General features: G+C 39.0%; 1 protein-coding gene across 7 annotated transcripts in view; it reads left to right on the top strand.

The window, feature by feature from the left end:
* The first annotated feature begins 9641 nt into the window (after positions 1-9641).
* SPATA13 (spermatogenesis associated 13) overlaps positions 9642-19938 on the top strand; it is a 337287-nt gene continuing 326990 nt past the window's right edge. For all 7 annotated transcript variants that reach the window (XM_053662837.1, XM_053662833.1, XM_053662834.1 and 4 more), the window contains exon 1: positions 9642-10048. The gene's annotated coding sequence lies outside the window, so the exon portion shown is untranslated. The remainder of the gene's footprint in view (positions 10049-19938) is intronic.

Below are 19938 nucleotides of genomic sequence, written 5' to 3'. Positions count from 1 at the left end.
TTTGAAATTTATAATTCATTCAATAAATGCTTTTTAGCATTTATCAGTTGTAGGAGCTGGATATAGAATGAAACAGACAAAAAAAAAACCCCTTGTCTTTATGGTGCTTAATTCTAGTGGCAAAGGAAAGGAACAAACAAGTAAACATACATGTCAAGTGGTTATAAGTGAGATGGAAGGTCTAAATAGGAACATGTGCCAGTGTGTTGTTGCTTGGTAACTCAGGTTAATCGGAGGCCCCTCCTTGAATGGCAGCACTGACAAAGAGTCCTAAAGGTGGTGGATGAGGTGGGCAGTTCTGTGTGGAGAGTTCCAGCAAGAGAACCAGCAAGTGTACAGGCACAAGGCCAGAGATGTACAGGTGAGTGGGCTAACGGCACCACAACTGATAGTTAAATGGCATAAATCAATGTATTTCATTTAATTTTGCTTTGTGTTTACTCAGCCCATAAACATTTCTTAAGCAAATATGTATCCTTCTTGTGCTCATGAACTGTAAACATGGGAGAGCAGGTTTATCATGTGGGATTTATCAGTTTTGCTCTCACACTTTCTGAGCAAATGTCTCCAGGTAATTGTAAAAGCACCCCAGTGAAAGCTTTCCAGAGCTTTCTTTTGTCAGAGCAGCCAAGGAATGGTCAGCATTCACAAGCTGACTCTCAATCTTCAGCGTGGTTATTCATTTTCCAAAAGTTGAAGTCAGTCAGTTGCTAACACTCGTCTGCCTGGCTGTAGGTAACCCTGGAGTTTTTCTCACTGTTCTGTCACTGATACTTTTGTATGCACTCAAATCTCTTATAGGAGAACACTGGTATCCTTTCAGGAAAAGTTGGTTGACATTATACATTATACATTCTGGGAATGTGGTTTAGTATTTATGAAAAAATGTGAGCAACTTCAGCTCCAGCAAACCCAAAACGTGGTCGGAGGGACACATCATCAACAGTTCATGACATCAGACTCTTCTAGATTGCACAGTCCTCAACATTAACAATTTAAGTGAATTTCAAGAGAAAATAAGATCAGTTTACAGTATGTGTTGCTAAATTGTTTATTAGATTGACATTTAAGAGTGAAATAACCTGAGGGCATAGGTGTGACTTAAAAAAACCCTCACCAAAGGATGTTTTTCATTGATCTTAGAGAGAAAGAGAGAAGCATCAATGTGAGAGAGACACATATATTGATGAGTTGCCTCCCAAACACATCTTGACCAGGGATTGAACCAGCAACCCAGCCATGTACCCTGACAAGGAATTACTCCAACCAACTGAGCCACCCAGCCAGGGCTTGCTTGACTTTTTATAATGTGTCCACAATGAAAAGATTCTTAAACTTCGGGTCAAATACCAAAAAGATATAACAAATGTTCAATGTAAAAAAATCAAGAGCTTCCATATGAGTTTGATTAAATAAACAAAGATTATTTCAGTTGAAAGGGTGAAGGCTAAAAAGAAAGACTATCCAAATTTAAAATCTAGGGTGGAAGTGGCAGGCAAACTCCTTGAAGCACTGCACATTGTTTAGGCAGGTGCTTCTCCTTGGTGCTCCTACAACACCGCGCTCAGACACTCAGACCTGCATTCCAGCTATGTGTTAGATTTCCCAGTTCATCTCCAGCATGAGCCTGTGAATTTCCAGAGAGCAGGAAGCACATGGATTTGTTTCTTCTGTGCTTGGCACAAAGTCTAGCACATGCCTTGTGCTGAATCAGTGCTTATTTAGCCAATGAATGACTGAAGGATGGTAAGCAAAAAGCACTGAATAAGGGTCCACTCTGTGACATGTGAATATCCTATGAAAGCAAGCAAAAAAATCTATTCGCACAAAGCAGATACAACTCATTATGCACAAGAATATGGACAGGCAAAAATGGAAACTACTCAGAAACTATTTAAATGAAGTAATGGATGATGGTTCCACAGTGGGTATTTGAAGAAAGCTAGGAATGGAAAAGATAAAACATGTTATTAATACATGTGTCTCCAGAGAGCTGAACAAAGGTGAAGATGCCGGGTATGCAGAAGGTTCTCAATGTGAACCTTGCTACTTTCCTTTGTGGTTAAAGGGCCAAGAGCCCTGGGTCAACTGGAGGCCAAGGATGGCTGCTGTTTGATACTAGAGAGGAGCTGCTGCTCTCACAGGACCTGGTTTCTCCACATGGGTTTCTTTATACCAAATTCCAATTTACAAATTAAGACTGCTATTCATAGCACAATTGGATTCTTCAGATTGTGTCTTTAGAGCCACATTTAAACAATAATCTAATTTATAGGAATTAGATTTACACAAATATGTTATCTTCTCACTATATTGTAATGTCCTTATGACAATTGCTTTAAAAAATCTTCCACATGTTTAGCATCTGGTCTCATATATGAGTACCTAACAAACAGTTTCTGAATTAATGAATGAAAATTCAAAGTGAAGAATAACAACTTACTGTGTCTTCAATAACAGCAAAGAAATGTACACAGTTGGTCACAATGAATGTTTTGGGGGAAATGTGATTAAGAATTCTTAAGGGCTTATGAAAGAGTGAATTATTTACTAAGGAACCTCAATTTCCATCTCATTTCTTCTCCCTCCATGTCTGTCCAGTACACTGAAGGCCTGGAGATGTTAGTATTTATCAGCATATCACGAGGGAGTTCTGTGTATCCATGATTAAGTTTGGCATTGGTAGCTAATAACCCTGCCAGATCTTATCAGTTTTATGTGCCTATTTCTGTGGGGTATCCATCGAAAATTATCAAAAGTGACTTTAATTAGAATCCCAAGGTAAAGTGCTTATTTGGTGCTTAGGAGAATTTAGGATAGCAGACTGAGTAGGTCTTTATTGCCACCCCTGCCCCCTCCCGCAGCCTTAATTTTCTTTCCTTCAGTTCAAGACCCAGTACTGCTCTAGAGCAATTCATGGGAAAAATGCTACATTTGAAAATTTGAAGAGATTCTAAAATACACATTTGTGTCTGTGTGGAGCTTAGAATAAAGAACCTCCCATATAATTAGCCTACATTATTTGTGTATTAACTTGGGAATCCAAGAAGGGGACATGATGCATTTTTGTGTATCTCAAAAGAAGCAATTTTTTATCTAAATTAATCAACTCTGTAGATAACCACAGAAACTGAGAGAAGATTTAACTGAATGATAACTGAGTTAAATCTTATACATGACAATATTGAACAATGTAGTGTGTTGCTAACAAGATTCAAGATCTCCAGATACATGAGCAAATGTTTATGGAAGTTAGAGCGTGCTAGGAATAAGCATCATTAGTGCTCAGCCACCCCTGTGAGCTGCTTATGTGACCTGTGGTTGACACCTTCAGCAGTGACTGAGTTATGGGTCACTTTTCCTGAAGTCCTAGGCATTCCTGATTCATGAAGCTACCAGTTCATCATGGCCAGGCCTCACCTGTCCCCTGCCTGTTCTTCCACCCCAGTTTCTTCCTAATCCTTTGTGTGAAGGTCAATCTTAAATCCAGAAGCACTATCTAAATGCACAGACAAATTTACGGCCAACGTGACAAACATTTCTCAGTGCACTCTCAAAATGGGCCCTGAGCAGAAATGGGGAAAACAAACAACCAGGAACACTTTTTGAAGTCATTTATGGCAATCAACAAAAAAAGAAAAAATACTGGTCAGCAAGTCAGTTGACCAGTCCTCGCCGCACTTGTGGGTACAGAGTATTATGCTAGAAGCAGGGGGTTTAGATACTGGTTTATCCCAAAGTCTCACGTGATTTTATTAACTCTTCAGAAGTAACAAAGGCATTGAGGAAAAACAGGTCTCCCCCACACCCCCTCCACATTACATATTTTTCTCATATAAAAAATATGGTCGACATTCAAACAGTGCACAAAATAAATATGTGCACTGTAAAAAAATTAAAATTACCCATACCTCATAAATTTCTAGGTCTGTGCCTCATCACAACTCAATCCTCTCATGTAAATACAATATAGTTTTTCATGAAATATATAATGTATTTTTATTTTAAATGCACTAAAAATTTGTTATTGCATGGTTTGCTTAAGTCACTTTCAGAGCTCTCAAAGGGTCTCGATGTAAATGGATATAAATATGTAAATTTACATAAGTGTAAATATATGAATGCTTGTTCATTTCTTCTATTCTCATTTGCTCTGCCATATTTTGCTGATCTGCTTATTTTAAATTCTCTTTTTAATTGGATTATATGTATTCATGTATGCCACCTAAAACTTTTTCTGAAACAAAATGTGATTTAAATAAAACAATAAAATTAATTATTGGGACATGCTGACAGCTTACATTAGCATTTCCAAAATTTGAAATAAAAATGGATTTTGATAGTAGAAAAATAATATACTTTAGATAAGCATGGAGAAGTGAACAATAGACGTGGGATTCAACCTAGAAAAAAGGAATCAATTTACATGCTTCCTCAATCTCAGAGGACAGTAAAGAAGTTTATTTTTAGATCTGCATGAATTTAAGCACAACCCTTACTCTGGGCATGTTCATCCTCCAAACTCATTTCCCCTTCTTCTCACTGACCTCGTACTTCATTTTCCTATTCCCTCCCACCCATGCATTTGATGCCACCTACTGCTATGCATTTGAAAGCATTATCCCATATGGAGGGATTATTAAAAACTGCCTTTGGACACTCAGACTGTTTTCATGGTTGCTCCCTCTGAGTTCTTATTCAGAAACACCTATTTCTAGGTATTGGACTCTGAGGAGTGTCTGGTGTAAAGGCTTCTGGGGGTCTTTGTATTCTTACATTTGGGAAGCAGTTGACAGGGTGGAGTTGCTCTGTGAGGATGCAGCCTCCAGTGGATGCCCAGCTGAAGGACTGACCAGGACCTTATGTGAAGCAGTTCTCTGAGGACAGATGGCAGGGTCTTCTAGCCTCTACCCAGTGCTGACCAGAAAACAGCCCAGGCTCAATCCCTGGTACTTTTCAAAGATGGGCAGGTGCCTCTGGTACAGCTCTTCTCTCTTACAGCTGTGACCCTGGAGACACATCCTGCTCGTTCCCAGGAGCTAAAAGACATACCTCTTTTATAAGAAAATAAGTACTTGATGTGATTCTATTATTTCAGAATCAAAAAACAATGAGATTTTTTGCTTCATAGTTTATTTTATTTTTTCCTCTGCCAAAAGTAACACACACTTTGAAGGAGGACAGAGCTATGGAAGTAGCAGGGCTTTGGAGACAGTTGGAATCCCAGTTCTACTGTGTGATGTGCTATATGTTGTTGGCAAAGGAAACGACCTCTTGGATCCTCTTTTGAATTTGTGCAATGGTTAGTGAGAGCTCCGACAGAGATAATGTATGTAGAAGGCCAGTGAGTACCTCTGAAACAACCAGCCATCTCCGTCACATCCTCCTTCCCTCTGCAGGGAAAGAATTACAGTTGGGTTCAAGAATTAAAAAACAAAGTTAGTCTTCACAATTAAGCAATCACCTTTTTCAAAGAATATGCCAGAGTGCTGCCCTCCAAAAGGCCAGGTAGCTTGGGTGAGAAATAATTATAATAGCTAGCCCTGTGATTTTTGTACATTGTTTCATTTAATTACTATCCTCAGCAACCTCTGAGGTGAGGGTTATTACCCATGGTTACAACCAGGAAACCAGACTCTGAGATGGAGTGTCTTGTGCAGCAAATGCATTTGGAGCTCAATCTGACATCAGCTTTCAACAGCTGACCATCTGACCACACATCAGACCCTATGAACATGGTGTGTACCCAATCACTACTACAATCTTCTCTGCCCATGTTAAAAATGACTGAACACATAGCCTAGTCTTCATTGGTCTCTTTGATGGAAGAAACAGAAACTCACAAAGGCACACAGATACTTAAGGTCACACAGCTGGTGGCCACAGAAATGAACCTAAAACCCTTCTTGAAAACCTGGACTTAGTCTCAGTTGTATAAATCAAAATTAATTTTAGGCTGTATTAAAGAATTTTAAAAATTGGGGACTTCCAGCCAAGATGGAGGTGTAGATAGACAAACTGTGCCTCCTTGCACAACCAAAACAAGAACAACAAATTTAAAAACAAAAAACAACCAGAAGTGACAGAAAGTTGAACTGTATGAAAGTCCAACAACCAAGTAGTTAAAGAAGAAACATTCTCCAGACCGGTAGGAGGAGCAGAGACTGGCAGCTGGGCGGAGAGGACCCAGTGAGACAAGGTGGAGGCTGAAAGACCAGGACAGGCAGTGGCTTGCAGAATGAGTGGTCCCACGTTTGTGTGCAGATAAACTGGGAGGAACAACTAGGGAGTGAGACAGACCACACAACCCAGAGTTCCAGTACCGGGAAATGAAGCCTCAAACCTCTGACTAAAAACACCTGTGGGGGGTAAGGCTGCAGGAGAAACTGCCAGCCTCATGGGAGAGTTCATTGGAGAGACCTACAGGGCCCCAGAATGTACACAAACCCACCCACTCAGGAATCACCACCAGAAGGGCCCAATTTGATTATGGGTAGTGGGAGAAGTGACTGAAAATGGACATAGAGCAGAGCAAACGGCACTGTTCCCTCTCAGACCCCTCCCCCACATACAGCATCACAACTCAGGTACATGGGTTGCCCTCCCTGGTGAACACTTAAGGCTATGCCCCTTACTACATAACAGGCTTGCAGAGACAAAAAAAAAATGACCCAAATGAAAGAACAATTCAAAGCTCTAGAAAAAATACAACTAAGTGATGAAGAGATAGCCAACCTATCAGATGCACAGTTCAAAACACTGATTATCAGAATGCTCCAGGAACACTGGGTACTTGAACAGCATAAAAAAGACCCAAGCAGCGACAAAGGTTGCATTTTGTGAAATAAAGAAAAATCTATAGGGAACCAACAGTGTTGGGAAGGAAACCAGGACTCAAATCAACAGTCTGGAGGAGAAGAAAGAAGGAAACATTCAATCAGAATGGAATGAAGAAACAAGAACTCAAAAAAATGAGGAGAGACTTAGGAACCTTCAGGACATATTTAAATATTCCAATGTCCGAATCATAGGGGTACCAGAAGGATAAGAGGAAGAGCAAGAAATTGAAAACTTATTTGAACAAATAATCAAGAAGAACTTCTCAATCTGGCAAAGGAAATAGACTTTTAGGAAGCCCAGGAAGCTCAGAGAGTGCCAAAGAAGTTGGACCCAAGGAAGTACACACGAAGGCACATCATAATTACATTACCCAAGATTAAAGATAAGGAGAGAATCTTAAAAGCAGCAAAAGAAAATGAGACAGTTACCTACAAAGGAGTTCCCATAAGACTTTCAGCTGATTTCTCAAAAGAAACCTTGTAGGCAAGAAGGTGCTGGAAAGAAATATTTGAAGTCTTGAAAGGCAAGGACCTACATAGGAGTTCATCATCACCCATCCATTATTATATGAAATGTTAAAGAGACTTATCTAAGAAAAAGAAGATATGAACAGTAAAATGACAACAAACACAGCTATTAACAGCCTAACTTAGGAAAAACAAAACACAACAAAAGAAAACAAAAGCTAAGCAAAACAACTAGAACAGGAAGAGAACCACAGAAACGGAGATCACATGGAGGGTTATCAGCTGAACAGTGGGAGGGGGAGAATGGGAAAAATGATACGGAGAATAAGTAGCATAAATGGTAGGTAGAAAATAGACAGGGGAAGGTTAAGAATAGTATAGGAAGTGTAGAAGCCAAAGAACTTATATGTATGACCCTTGAACATGAACTAAAGGGGGGGGGATGCAGGTGGGAGGGAGTATGCAGGGAGAAGGGGAATAAGGGGAGGGGAATGGGACAACTATAATATCATAATCAATAAAATATATTTTTAAAAAGAATTTTAAAAATTATTTATTTGATCAAGAAGAGCTGCAGCCTGGGAGACACAGATTAAGGTAGCAGCCTAAATTGTCTTCCATGAGGCAAAAGGGAGGTGGCTTTTTATAGTGAAGGTTCCTGCCCAGTTAGATTTTTTTTTTATGTAAATGAGGTATCCAAATTCTTATACTTCTAATTGGTCTGAATTCCTCAGTTCTGATTGATCAGTATTATTCATCCTGATTGGTCATTATGGACCAGCTCTAATTGTGTTGGTCAAGTCTTGGTTCACTGGTGGAAAGACAAAACCAGAAACTCCACTATAGACTCAGATAACATAAATAAACAGGGCATATTGCAGGAAGCAGAGAGTTCAAGGCTGAGTATCTTCTGCTATACAGATTGAGTGAGAAGCCCCACTCAGCAAATGGCTGCTAGGCTCTTACTATTTATAAAATTTTGGACTATATCTCAAAAGATAAGTTTCTTTTTAGAGTTCACGTCAAATCAATTTTTCTTCTCATGGTCTGCTGTTAGTTTCACCAGGGAAGTCATGGCACCTCCATAATCTCTGGGCTTCTAGCACTTGCCTCTCTAAATGGCTTATTTTTCTTTATAGCAGTGGTCACTACCTGACTTATTATTTCTTTGTAGTCTGTCCCACACTAGAAGGTCAGCTTCCAAGCAGGGAGATCTGGGCTGATTCACTGTCAGTACTCACCATCCACTAATGGATAGGCATCAGTGACAAAGATGAACATATTTCTAAAGTCCATAAGTCTAACCATCTGTAATTATTGAGGAGTAATGAGTAGGGGTCACTATTTCCAGCTATAGGACTTTCATAGAGAAGTGTAAATCTGGTGATGAAAAACATCATGGAGGTTGTTTGGAGGTAGAGTGTTAGCCATCCCTTCACATCGCCCTTCTTAGTTAACCACTTACACCATATGTGATGGACTGAGTCTGAATTCTGTGATGTGATTTAGTAATGATTGTCATGGTGGAAATTTCAGGGACGAAAGACAAACCATTCTGGAGAAATATCTCAGCGCCAGTGGCTTTTAGTGCTTCACAATCAGACTGTCGTGTCATTTTCTTTGCACTATTTTTATTTTCTGAAAATGAGTTTCCATTAGCAACTTGCCTGCATATAAAAATCAGAAAATCTGATTTGGGGGAATAGTAGATGGCTGCACCACATTAAATATCAATTGCAGAATATCAGTTATGATGAAATTCAATGGAATCAATGCAATTAGCAAGATCTGCATATGTAAATTTTTAACTACTCTGTTTTGTATGAAGAGTAGTTCAAATCATTGTTAAACTCAAATCATTGTTTTGTATGTAGTTCAAACATACAAAATCCTTGGCAAAAAAAAATCCTTGGCAAAAAAAAAAAATCTCCCAACTAGCCTAATACTATAAATAAGACCAAGGGATTTAATCTGGACTTTCTTTGAAATTTCCTTTGCTCAATTTAGGCATTGAGAGATGGCCCGTGTGTGTGCGAGTTTATACACCCACCCTCTCTTAGGCGCCTGAACGTGGGGGAAGAAATTGTGAAACAGGAATTCTATATTGGTCTTTTTATTCATATTACTACTTATTTTTCTCAATCTATTCTTTTCTTAGTGTTTCCTTCCAAATCACAGCGTCCCCAATTGTTTCGGTTTCCTCAACCCTGGGGATGAGAAACCGCTGAAAACAGACTTCTCCTCCTTATGAATATGCAAAAATAAGGGGCGGGGCGGAAGCCGGATGGTGGGGGCGGGGGCGGGGCAACCCGGCAAGAAACTCAACTTGAGAGGTCCTGAAGAGGACTCAAGACTGCAGTTCCTACACCTCACCGCGCCCTGCCGAGAGCAACAAACAATAGCCCAGCCCGGGTCTGGAAAGCCCAACTCTCCCCTGAGGATGAGCGGGTGGAGTTATTCAACGTCAGGGAAATGTGGCATCTGAATAGCCCTTCAGAGCCAATCCAAATTCTGACCAGGAAGGTAACTGTCGGACGGGTTCACCATCTCTGGACTAAGTGGCCTGAAGGTCCCCGCCTTTTGTGGTGAAAATGTGCAGGGCGCGGGGCCCTCGGGGTGGCGCTCGCTGGGACGAAGTTCCCAGCTGCTTCCCCCGGACTTCCTTTCCACTTGGAGTTCGTCGCTGGATGAGTAGAGCTCTCCAAAGACCCCCTTGCTAGTTAGGAAGAATAATGGAAAAGGTGAGTGCTTTTTCTGTGCCAGTTGTGACTTTTGGAGCTGGGACCACCAAGCAGCTGGTGACTGAAATTCTGTGTGCGTGGGACTTTTTTTTTTTTTTTTAGAAATAAGGGTAGGGGGAGGCGAGGATCAGTGACTCTGGGTAAAAGATGGTGTAGAGAAGTAGGGTGGAGGTCTGAAAAGTTTCGGCAGCCCAGCAGGTGCAGAGGGGGTGCGCGCCTGATTGCTTACACAAAGGATGTGCGCTGTTGCTGCCCGGGCCACAGCCCGGTTGCCGTAGCAGCGGGGAGGCTGGAGCAGCTGCGTGCCCGGGTTGCCAGGAGATGGAGGAGTGTAGGGGAGCAGAACGCGGAATATTTGGCAGTCTCCCAAGAAGCGCTGATAAGTATGCGTCTTTTGACATTTGCCCCTTGACTCAAGTCTGTTGGCAGCCACTTGTCTTTTGGTTAGGGAATCAGGCTTCTAGGCTGCTACCTATTTAATGCCATAATACTCTACTTTTGAAAATATTTGGATCGTGGTCTGATGAAAGACATGAAAACGAAGATATTCTTTTCTAAAGTAAAATATAATAAAAACAGTATTCCGTTTACTCGTTTTCAGTGTAGCATCTGCTGATGGGTATTCCTTAATTATTATTATTAAAAATAAAATACAAAAACAAGTTTTTAATCCATGAAAACAAATTGGCTTTCAGCCTCTCCACCATATTAAGCAAAATATTTGGAAAAGAAAAGCACATACGGCGGGTAGCAGGCACAGTATTAAGAACCCAGACAGGTGCATCTTAAAATGTTTTAGAAAGATAGGTTTTCACAAAGCATGGGAGAGAATCAACCTCCATTTAATTTCACTCTGTATTTTCTTACAAGTAAATGTGCCAAGTAATTTTGGCTTATTTATTTCGAAGACTGCTTTAGCCATACACTAAAGAGAACAAAAATTGGCAAGGATTTTGAATTATCTTTATCAGAGCAGTTGTTGGCAGCTACAGTAGTACTTCCCCTCCCCCATTCCATTTTCCTTTTATCTTACTATTGCTAAAGATATATTTTGGTGTTTTCTTTGTTTCTCCAGATTTTAATTGTTTGCCAAGGACAGTGATCTGTTGTTACCAGTTATTAAGAAGTATTCCACACAGTAGTTTATTTTTTCTTCTGCTTCCATTTAAAAATGATCTGTGTGTTCTTTTTTTTTATAAAGATTTTATTTATTTATCTTTAGAGGGGAAGGGAAGGAGAGAGGGAGAGAAACATCAATGTATGGTTGCCTTTCATGCATCCCCTGCTGGGAACTGGCCTGCAGAGAACCGGCCTGCAACCCAGGTATGTGCCCTGACTGGGAATCGAACTGCATTGTCTGGTTCGCAGGCCCACGCTCAATCCACTGAGCTACACCAGCCAGGGCTTTATGTGTTCTTTACTTATTCATGAATTCATTCATCAAACATTTATTGAGGCTTTACAGTGCCAGATTCAGCAGAAAAGGGATAAGTGGTGAGAGGGACATACCAAGTTGAATTAGAAAAATTCAGTTTGTGGAGGAGAAAAGGCTAAGGAATAGTTATAATTCACTGTGGTACTTTTATTTAGAAATTCCACCAGAGCACACTGCACTAATGGCCAGGAGAAGTATGATAATTGCAGATGAGCTTTTTGCTTCATCTGTGTCATTGCCTTTGCCCTTTCAAGGCAGATATTATTGTACTCATTTAAAATACGAGGAAGATGACAGAAAAGTAATTTGCCCCTTGTCTTACAGTAAGCAAGTGGCAAAATCAGGATCTAAATCCAAATGTGACTGCTATGACATCCTGCTTCTGAATATTAAACCCTTTTATCCCTATGTTCTTGCTAACCAAATTACCATATTTTCATCATTCTTAATATGTGTGAATTCTAAAAAAAATCATGTGGTTTTTCTCTTTGGTTGAGATGTTTCTAAAGCCAGATATCAATTACATTTCTGAAGAATGTATGGGGTTGGCCAAAAAAGTCCATTTAATAAAACACATTTTTCATTTTCACCAATAACTTTATTGATTTGGATATTTTGATTATGTTGACTATCTCCCACATAGTATAACATTGACTGTTCTCAATTAATCTCTCCATTTGATCACTATCAACTTCAATTGGTCTACATGAATGTGGAGCATCATCTACAGTCTCTAACATGAAACTTCGCAAACTACTTTTGACACATTGGATCAGTCACAGCACCTTCTCCATACATTGCACAAATCTTTTTTTTGTATTTCAGTTGTGTTTTTACCTTTCTTGAAAGAATAAAGCAGCCCTGGCTGCTGTAGCTTAGTGGATTGAGCACGGGCCTGCAAACCAGACAATCACGGTTCGATTCCCAGTCAGGGCACATGCCTGGGTTGCAGGCCGGTTCCCTGCAGGCCAGTTCCCTGCAGGCCAGTTCCTAGCAGGGGATGCACAAAAGGCAACCATACATTGATGTTTCTCTCCCTCTCTCCTTCCTTTTCCCTCTAAAGATAAATAAATAAAATCTTTAAAAAAAGAGTAAAGCATAATATGCCCAAAATATTGCTTATTTTCTTCCATTTTCAGTATTTAAATTTCTATGCAAAAATTCTCCACTTCTTTTAAGTTTTCTTTATAGTGCCTGCTCATATGACAGCTGTCACAGTACAATCTAACAAAATTGTTTTGAATGATTTTAAAGACAGCTAAGCACTACAAGCACCTTCTTACGGAACCAAGAAAACTTTTTGGCCAACCCAGTACTTTATTTCATGCTCACCAATGCGGGCCAGTTTCATACCTTATCAAGTTTTGATAGGGCAGACTAAACTGATAACAACTCCATTTCCAGTAGGTATGGCCAGTCTCTCTGCTACTTTTAAACTGCAGAGTGATTTGAGTCATATCCACTGCCTATATAGCATAATAAATCCTATAGAAATGAAATCACAACACTGAAAGGACAGTGAAGCATGGACCTTACAACCTTCAGAGCTGAAAGGGAAGCTTGGCAACCTTCCCTGTTGATGGCATTTTCCATGCTTATTTCTAACAAGACATGTTCAGCATAGTATTTCAGACCATGAAAGGTAGCCAGAGAATTTGAAGGTTTCCTCTGAGGCCTTGAACAAACAAGATTATCATTGGGATGTATCAAAAAGATTAAATTATTAAAATGCTGTGGTCATAGGCTAACAGGAAGCCTGCAAATCTTGAGGCTGGTGCATTGCTCTTGGCTTAGTTCACAGGGCCTGCTTTGTAAAGGTAGGAATCAATGCTATTTCAGGATAGACAAGGAAGGTTCCAGAGTCTTTTGCAATAAAAGTTTCAGTATTTGCCAATAGTCAGAATCTCAGAGTTCTGTTGTTGGTCTCCTTGACATCCTGCATATTCTGCCTTCAGAAAAGGTAGACCATAGTTTTCCACTCTTCTTCATGTAATACCTTGCCAATTTCTAAGAGTTTTAAAAGGCCCTTTTTGTAAGTTGAATCAGAACTCTGCCCATTGTTTTAGGAATCTGATTTTAGGACAGTCCCATAATAGCTCCCCCTCCCCACCCTGAATTGTGGAGGGTTATTTATGTCTTCATTGTCCTTCCCTAGGTTCCCCCTTGAGGACCATCCTATTTACTTCTAAGTGTGACGTTCTGGACTATATTCTGAAATATCCATACTGAAAGATGTACATCCAATATCCTTGATGGACCTTTTCAGGGAATACCAAAAGCTTTCAAAATGTGCTCTTTGGACAGGAGCCAGCAGCTTTCCACAATGAGTGGTTTCAGAAACAGGTTCTTATGAGGAATAGATATTGTCATCCTAGCCAAAAAAAAAGCAAAAAAGAACAGCCTATTTCTCAAAACAGCACATACTTAATTAGTAAAGGGATCAATGCCAGCACCTGGAATTTGAAAACTCAGCTTTGGAAGGCAGTGCAAGTCCCTGAAGGGCAAAACTTATATTTCTCCTTCTGATTTGAGCCAGACATTTGTCTAAGTGGTCAGCTGTGCAAGCTGGAATGGCACAATGCCAGCAGGTGTGTTGATCTGTTCAGTAGCAGCTTCCACAACACCTTTTAATTAGGAGATTGCCTCAAAAGCACTCCCCTCAAAGTAGGAGAAAAGAACCAAACACAAATATATAAAGAGTGAAAAACACTACTGTTCATGGCTGTTTATGACTTGCCCAGATTTTGGCACAATGAAATACACTTTATTCCCATTTGAAGAAGGTCATGACATTGAAGAGGCTTAGAAGCTCCCAAGCAGTCTTAAGTGTTTATTAGTCACTGTCTATTCAGTACTGACAGCATGAGGGGATATGTCACGCGCTTTCTCCTCAAGCACCCAACACTCTAGTTCAGAGTAAGCAGACATGAAAATACTGAAGCACAATTAAAGGCTCTGCTGTGTATGCACTCCACAAGCCACCAGGGACAACTGTTAGATATGGGTTCAGTGGCCAAAGGACTACATCTTCCTTCCTCCCTGTAGCTTCCCAGATGCATATATCCTTCAAGTTCTCATCACTCCAACTTCCTAAAATTCCCTGCTTTTCAGAGTCTTACTTCAATCCACTGAGATGCTCCAGAAATCCTAAAACTAGGGTGAATCTGGCCATGAGAATTTAAGCCTTCAAACTCCTAGAGGAACTCCATTAGGATTTGAAGAAAATAAAAGGGACTGGGCTGGAGGAGCAGAAGAGAGCCATTTTATTCTTCCTCACTGCTGATGGAAGTATAACTCTTTGGAAAGCAATAAAAATACTGCTTGAGCATTCATTTTAAGGGCAGAAGGATATTTAGGTCACATTAGAATTTGAGACTGCATTGAGGGTAAGAGTAGGGCAGAGAGAAGAACACTGATCCGAAGTACTAGATGGTGACGGAAGATAGAGCAAAAGGAAGTGATCTTTATCCTGATGGAAAATAAACATGGTGACTAGGAAGCCATCTTAGGGTATATAACAGATGTGTTCACTGGGGTTATAAAGTTTCACCTTTAGAAACTCAAGTTTCCCCACTCCTCACCCAGTGGAGCCCAACTCCTCTCTGCAGGATGATCAGTTGTGATATGGAGCTGGAGGGGTGCCCAGAGACTAGATGTCTCTGATTCCATTGCTTCTGGCATTTTGAGTTGAAACAATAAATTCAATAGTTGGTGTAGATTTTTATTTAATTTTTTTGAGCATACTACTGCTTTATGTGCACATATGAGGTTTTTGGGGCTAGTCCTGGGACCTGAAAACTTTATGTTGGATTCCAAACTAGCGAAATGTATTTTTGTTGCACAAAACCTTTGTAATGTGAAGATAAGGGCAACTGAGGATTTTCCTTGGACGACCCAGGCATAGAACAAAGCGTGTTAGAGGCAGGTCAGGAGACCTGGGTACAAGTCTTATCTCTAAAAAAATAAATAAATGCTTATCACATTAAATTCCCTGAGATCCCATTTTGTTATCTGTATGAGGAGTGACTTTATTAGAGCATTTCTAAGATCCTTTAGTGTTCTGGAATTTTGCTCTTTCTAAAATGGAATGTGGCTTCTCTGAAAATCCCAAATTCTTGCCAGATTTCAATCTCTTTGCAATTTATTGAGTCTCCTAGTGTCTCCATGAAACTGTGTTAGTCAACAATAATGTTACCTTCTCGTTTTCATACAAGGTTGAAAATGTATCTAGAGGAAAATTTTTATTTTTACTTTATATATAATTTTTATTCTATTTTTCCATTACCATTTAGTCTCCCGTTACCAACCTAAACCCACCCCCCAAAATCACCACACTGTTGTCCATGTCTATGAGTCCTTTTTCCTTTTGGCTCAATCCCTCCACCCTCATTCTCCCACCCTATAGCTGTGATCCTGCATCTATGAGTCTGTCTCTATTTTGCTTGTTATCTCAGTTTACTCATTAGATTCCACATATGAGTAAAATCATATGGTATTTGTCTTTCTCTGATTGGCTTATTTCACTTAGCATAATATTCTCCAGGTCCATCTATGTTGTTGCAAAGGGTAAAATTTTCTTGTTTTTTACGGCCAAGTAGTATTCCATTACGTAAATGTCCCATAGTTTTTTATTCACTCATTTACTGTTGGACACTTGGGCTGCTTCCATATATTGGCAATTGTAAATAATGCTGCAATGAACATAGGGGTGCTTATGTTCTTTTGAATTAGTGTTTTGGGTTTATTTGGATATATTTCCAGAAATGGGATCTACTGGGTCAAAAGGCAGATCCATTTTTTATTTTTCTGAGGCACCTCCGTACTGCTTTCCACAGTGGCTGCACCAATCTGCATTCCCACCAACAGTGCAAAAGGGTTCCCTTTGCTCCATATCCTTGCCAGCACATGTTTTCTGATTTATTCTGACAGGTGTGAGATGGTATCTCATGGGTTTAATTTGTGTTTCTCTATGACTAGTAATGTGGAGCATCTTTTCAGATGCCTGTTGGCCACAGTATGTCCTCTTTGGAGAAGTATCTATTTAGGTCAATTTTTAAATTGGATTGTTTGTTTTTTTGGTGTTGAGTTTTGTAAGTTCTTTATCATTTTTTATATTAACTTCTTATCAGATGTATTGGTGAATATGTTCTCCCATTCTGTGGGTTGTCTTTTTACTTTGTTGATGGTCTCCTTTGCTGTGAAAAACTTTAGTTTGATGTAGTACCATTTGTTTATTTTTTTCTTTTGTTTCCCGTGCCTGAGGTGTCATATAAAGCAATGAGCAATGTCCAAGATTTTGCTGCCTTTGTTTTCTTCTAGGATTTTTAAAAATATATTTTATTTTACTTATTTTTAAAGACAGAGGAAGGGAAGGAGAAAGAGTGGGAGAGAAACATCAATGTGTGGTTGCCTCTCATGTGTCCCCTACTGGGGACCTGGACTGCAACCCAGGCACGTGTCCTGACTGGGAATCGAACCAGCGACCCTTTGCTTCGCAGGCCTGAGCTCAATCCACTGAGCTACACCAGCCAGGGCTCTTCTAGGATTTTTATGGTTTTGAGTCTAACATTTAAGTCTTTGATCCATTTTGAATTTATTCTTATGTGTGGTGCATGGAGGTGGTCCAGTTTAATGTTTCTGCATGTATCTGTCCAATTTTCCCAACACTGTTTATTGAATAAACTATCTTTAGACCATTGTATGTGTTTCCTTTCTTTTTTGAATATCAATTGACTATAAAGGACTCTCTATTTTGTACCATTGCTCTACATGTCTGTGTTTATGCCAGTACCAGGCTGTTTTGATTACTTTAGCCTTATAGTATAGTTTGATATTAGATAGTGTGATTCCAACTTTGTTCTTCTTTCTCTGGGTCACTGCCATTATGTGGGACCTTTTATGGTTTCATATAAATTTTTGAAATGTTTGTTCTAGTTCTGTGAAATACATAATCAGAATCTTGATAGGAATTGTGTTGATTCTATAGATTGCTTTGGGTAGAATGTACATTTTAATGATGCTAATTCTTCTTATTCATGAGCATGGTATGTGCTTCCACTTATTTGTATCTTCTTCAATTTCTTCAATGTCTTACGATTTTCCAAGTACAGGTCTTTTACATCCTTGCGTAGATTTATTCCTAGGTATCTTATTCTTTTAGAAGCAATTGTAAGTGGGATTGTTTTCTTCATTTCCCTTTCTGTTAGTTCATTATTGGCATATAAAAATATAACTGATTTCTGAATATTAATTTTGTATCCTGCTACTTTGCTGAATTCACTTATTCTACTAGTTTTTTGGTGGAATCTTTAGGGTTCTCTATGTACAGTATCATGTCACCTACAAATAAAGACAGGTTTACTTCTTCCTTTCCAGTTTAGATGCTTTTTATTTCTTCTTGTCTGATGTCTAGGACTTCAGGTACTATGGTGAACAAGAGAGGTGAAAGTGAACATCCCCATCTTGTTCGCGGTCTTAAGGGGAACACTTGTAGTTTTTGTACATGGAATATGATGCTGGCAGTAGATTTGTCATATATAGCCTTTATTATGTTTAGGTATGTTCCATCTATTACCACTTTGCTGAGAGTTTTATCATAAATGGGTCCTGAATTTTATCAAATGCGTTTTCTGCATCTATTGATATGATCATGTGACTTCTATCCTTCATTTTGTTTATGTGGTGAATCACATTTCTTGATTTGCAGATGTTGTACCAACCCTGCATTCCCAAAATAAATCCTACTTGATCATGGTGGATGATCTTTCTGATTCATTGCTGTCTTCAGTTTTCTGATATTTTGTTGAGGGTTTTAGCTCCATGCTCATCAGGGATATTGGCCTATATCTAGATGAAAATTTTTAGAGGTGAGAATCATTCAGTTTTACTTACTTTATTCTTTTGGCATATGCCTTTGTAAAAAACAATTGTCCTCAAATGGTCTTGGCTTCTATGTCTTGGTTATGAGACCTCAGCCTTGAGAAGGCATTAGGCCACATAGAAATCATATTGCCATAAAATTGTCATGGTTTCTTGAGACTGTTTTTGTTTTCATTATATTATACCTCAAGTAGAATATCTCATCCTCAACTCAAATGTCTGTAATTTTCTTTGACTGGAAGCATAGAAAAATCTCCTATGCAGTGAATTATAACACATACAAATCGAAGTCAATGATCTCTCATTTTACAGTGCATATAAAATCTTGGAATGTTTTGAATTTTGGTATTTTGGATTTATATTTTAAATGAACTTGGATATCAAACTAATAAAACTACAGTTAACCTGTGTAATGAAAGTAGGTCTCTTAGTTTATAGAATTTATAATTGTGGGGTCTTAGCTGTCAGGTTTCATTTTAGTGACCCTGTCTCTATTACATAGTAAATGTGGGGTTTTAGAAAAAATATTACTGTCTAGTTCTTCAAGTATGTTTGTGAAAGCAAGGATCCACACTCCTTATAAGATGCTCATATCGTTAGTGAGATGAAAGATAGCTGGAATAATGTAAATATCAGCAGTTCATCTGATTGTGGGAACATATTCTCTGGATAAAAGTTAAGCATTTGTAAAGTTAAATGTTATATAAATTGCTTTTAGCTCTAGGAATCTGCCCAAACAAATCATTCTTTCAACACTATTTGTGTTTGGCCAACTTAAACAGTCAACCACTCAATTGGGCATTTTCCCCCCTAAAAGACATAATTTGGCCAGTAAGAATTTGGTTATACCAGCAATTGTCAACCTTTTTCACCTCATGGCACACATAAACTAATTACTAAAATCCTGTGGTTTTGCCAGTTTGACAAAAAATTAGGTATAATTTTATGGTTTTGATTCTTTCATATCAGATGGTTATTGTTGTATTGGCTGTTGTCATTTTTTTATTTAGAAATCTAAGGGAAAAGAGGTCAGTGTCCCTGACTAAATAATCAGGTATTGCATGTTTTAAACATCCTTGTGACTCACCGGTAGAAAATCGCTGGGTTACACTAAATAAATGCTGACTGATTAGGAGGTAAAAGCCCTGGGTTTGGGAAATTCGGTGTCATGATGACCCAAAGTTAAACAGTTCTGTTTCCCTCAGTAATAGTGGAAACAACGTTTTGAATTTCAAATTGGCCAGTCTTCAAAACCACACTATAAACCACACATTAGGATATTGAGAATAATAAGCATGAAAAGCTTAAATGCCAACAGCAATGAGATTCTGCTTAAGAAAAAAAAGGGCAAATTCTTTTAGAAAATGGCTTAAAACTCCCTCTTTTTCTATTAAAAATGAGAAAAGTGAAAGGATTTTCAAAGAATGTTGACCACTAATAGAGTTTCTTGTAAAAAGCATATTTTTCCTTTAGAATTCTAACTGGAACTTTAGGAATCAAATAGCCTATAAAGGCAAAAATAGACAATGGTGTCAAGATTTGATGAGTTTGTTCCCTGCCAAAATGTAATTGTAGG

The sequence above is a fragment of the Artibeus jamaicensis genome, unplaced genomic scaffold, assembly GCF_021234435.1.
Source record: "Artibeus jamaicensis isolate MK-2021 breed Jamaican fruit bat unplaced genomic scaffold, CSHL_Jam_final contig_1028, whole genome shotgun sequence".
NCBI lineage: Eukaryota > Metazoa > Chordata > Mammalia > Chiroptera > Phyllostomidae > Artibeus > Artibeus jamaicensis.
Note: the sequence above shows the minus strand (reverse complement) of the source record. Positions and strands in the feature narration are given on the sequence as shown.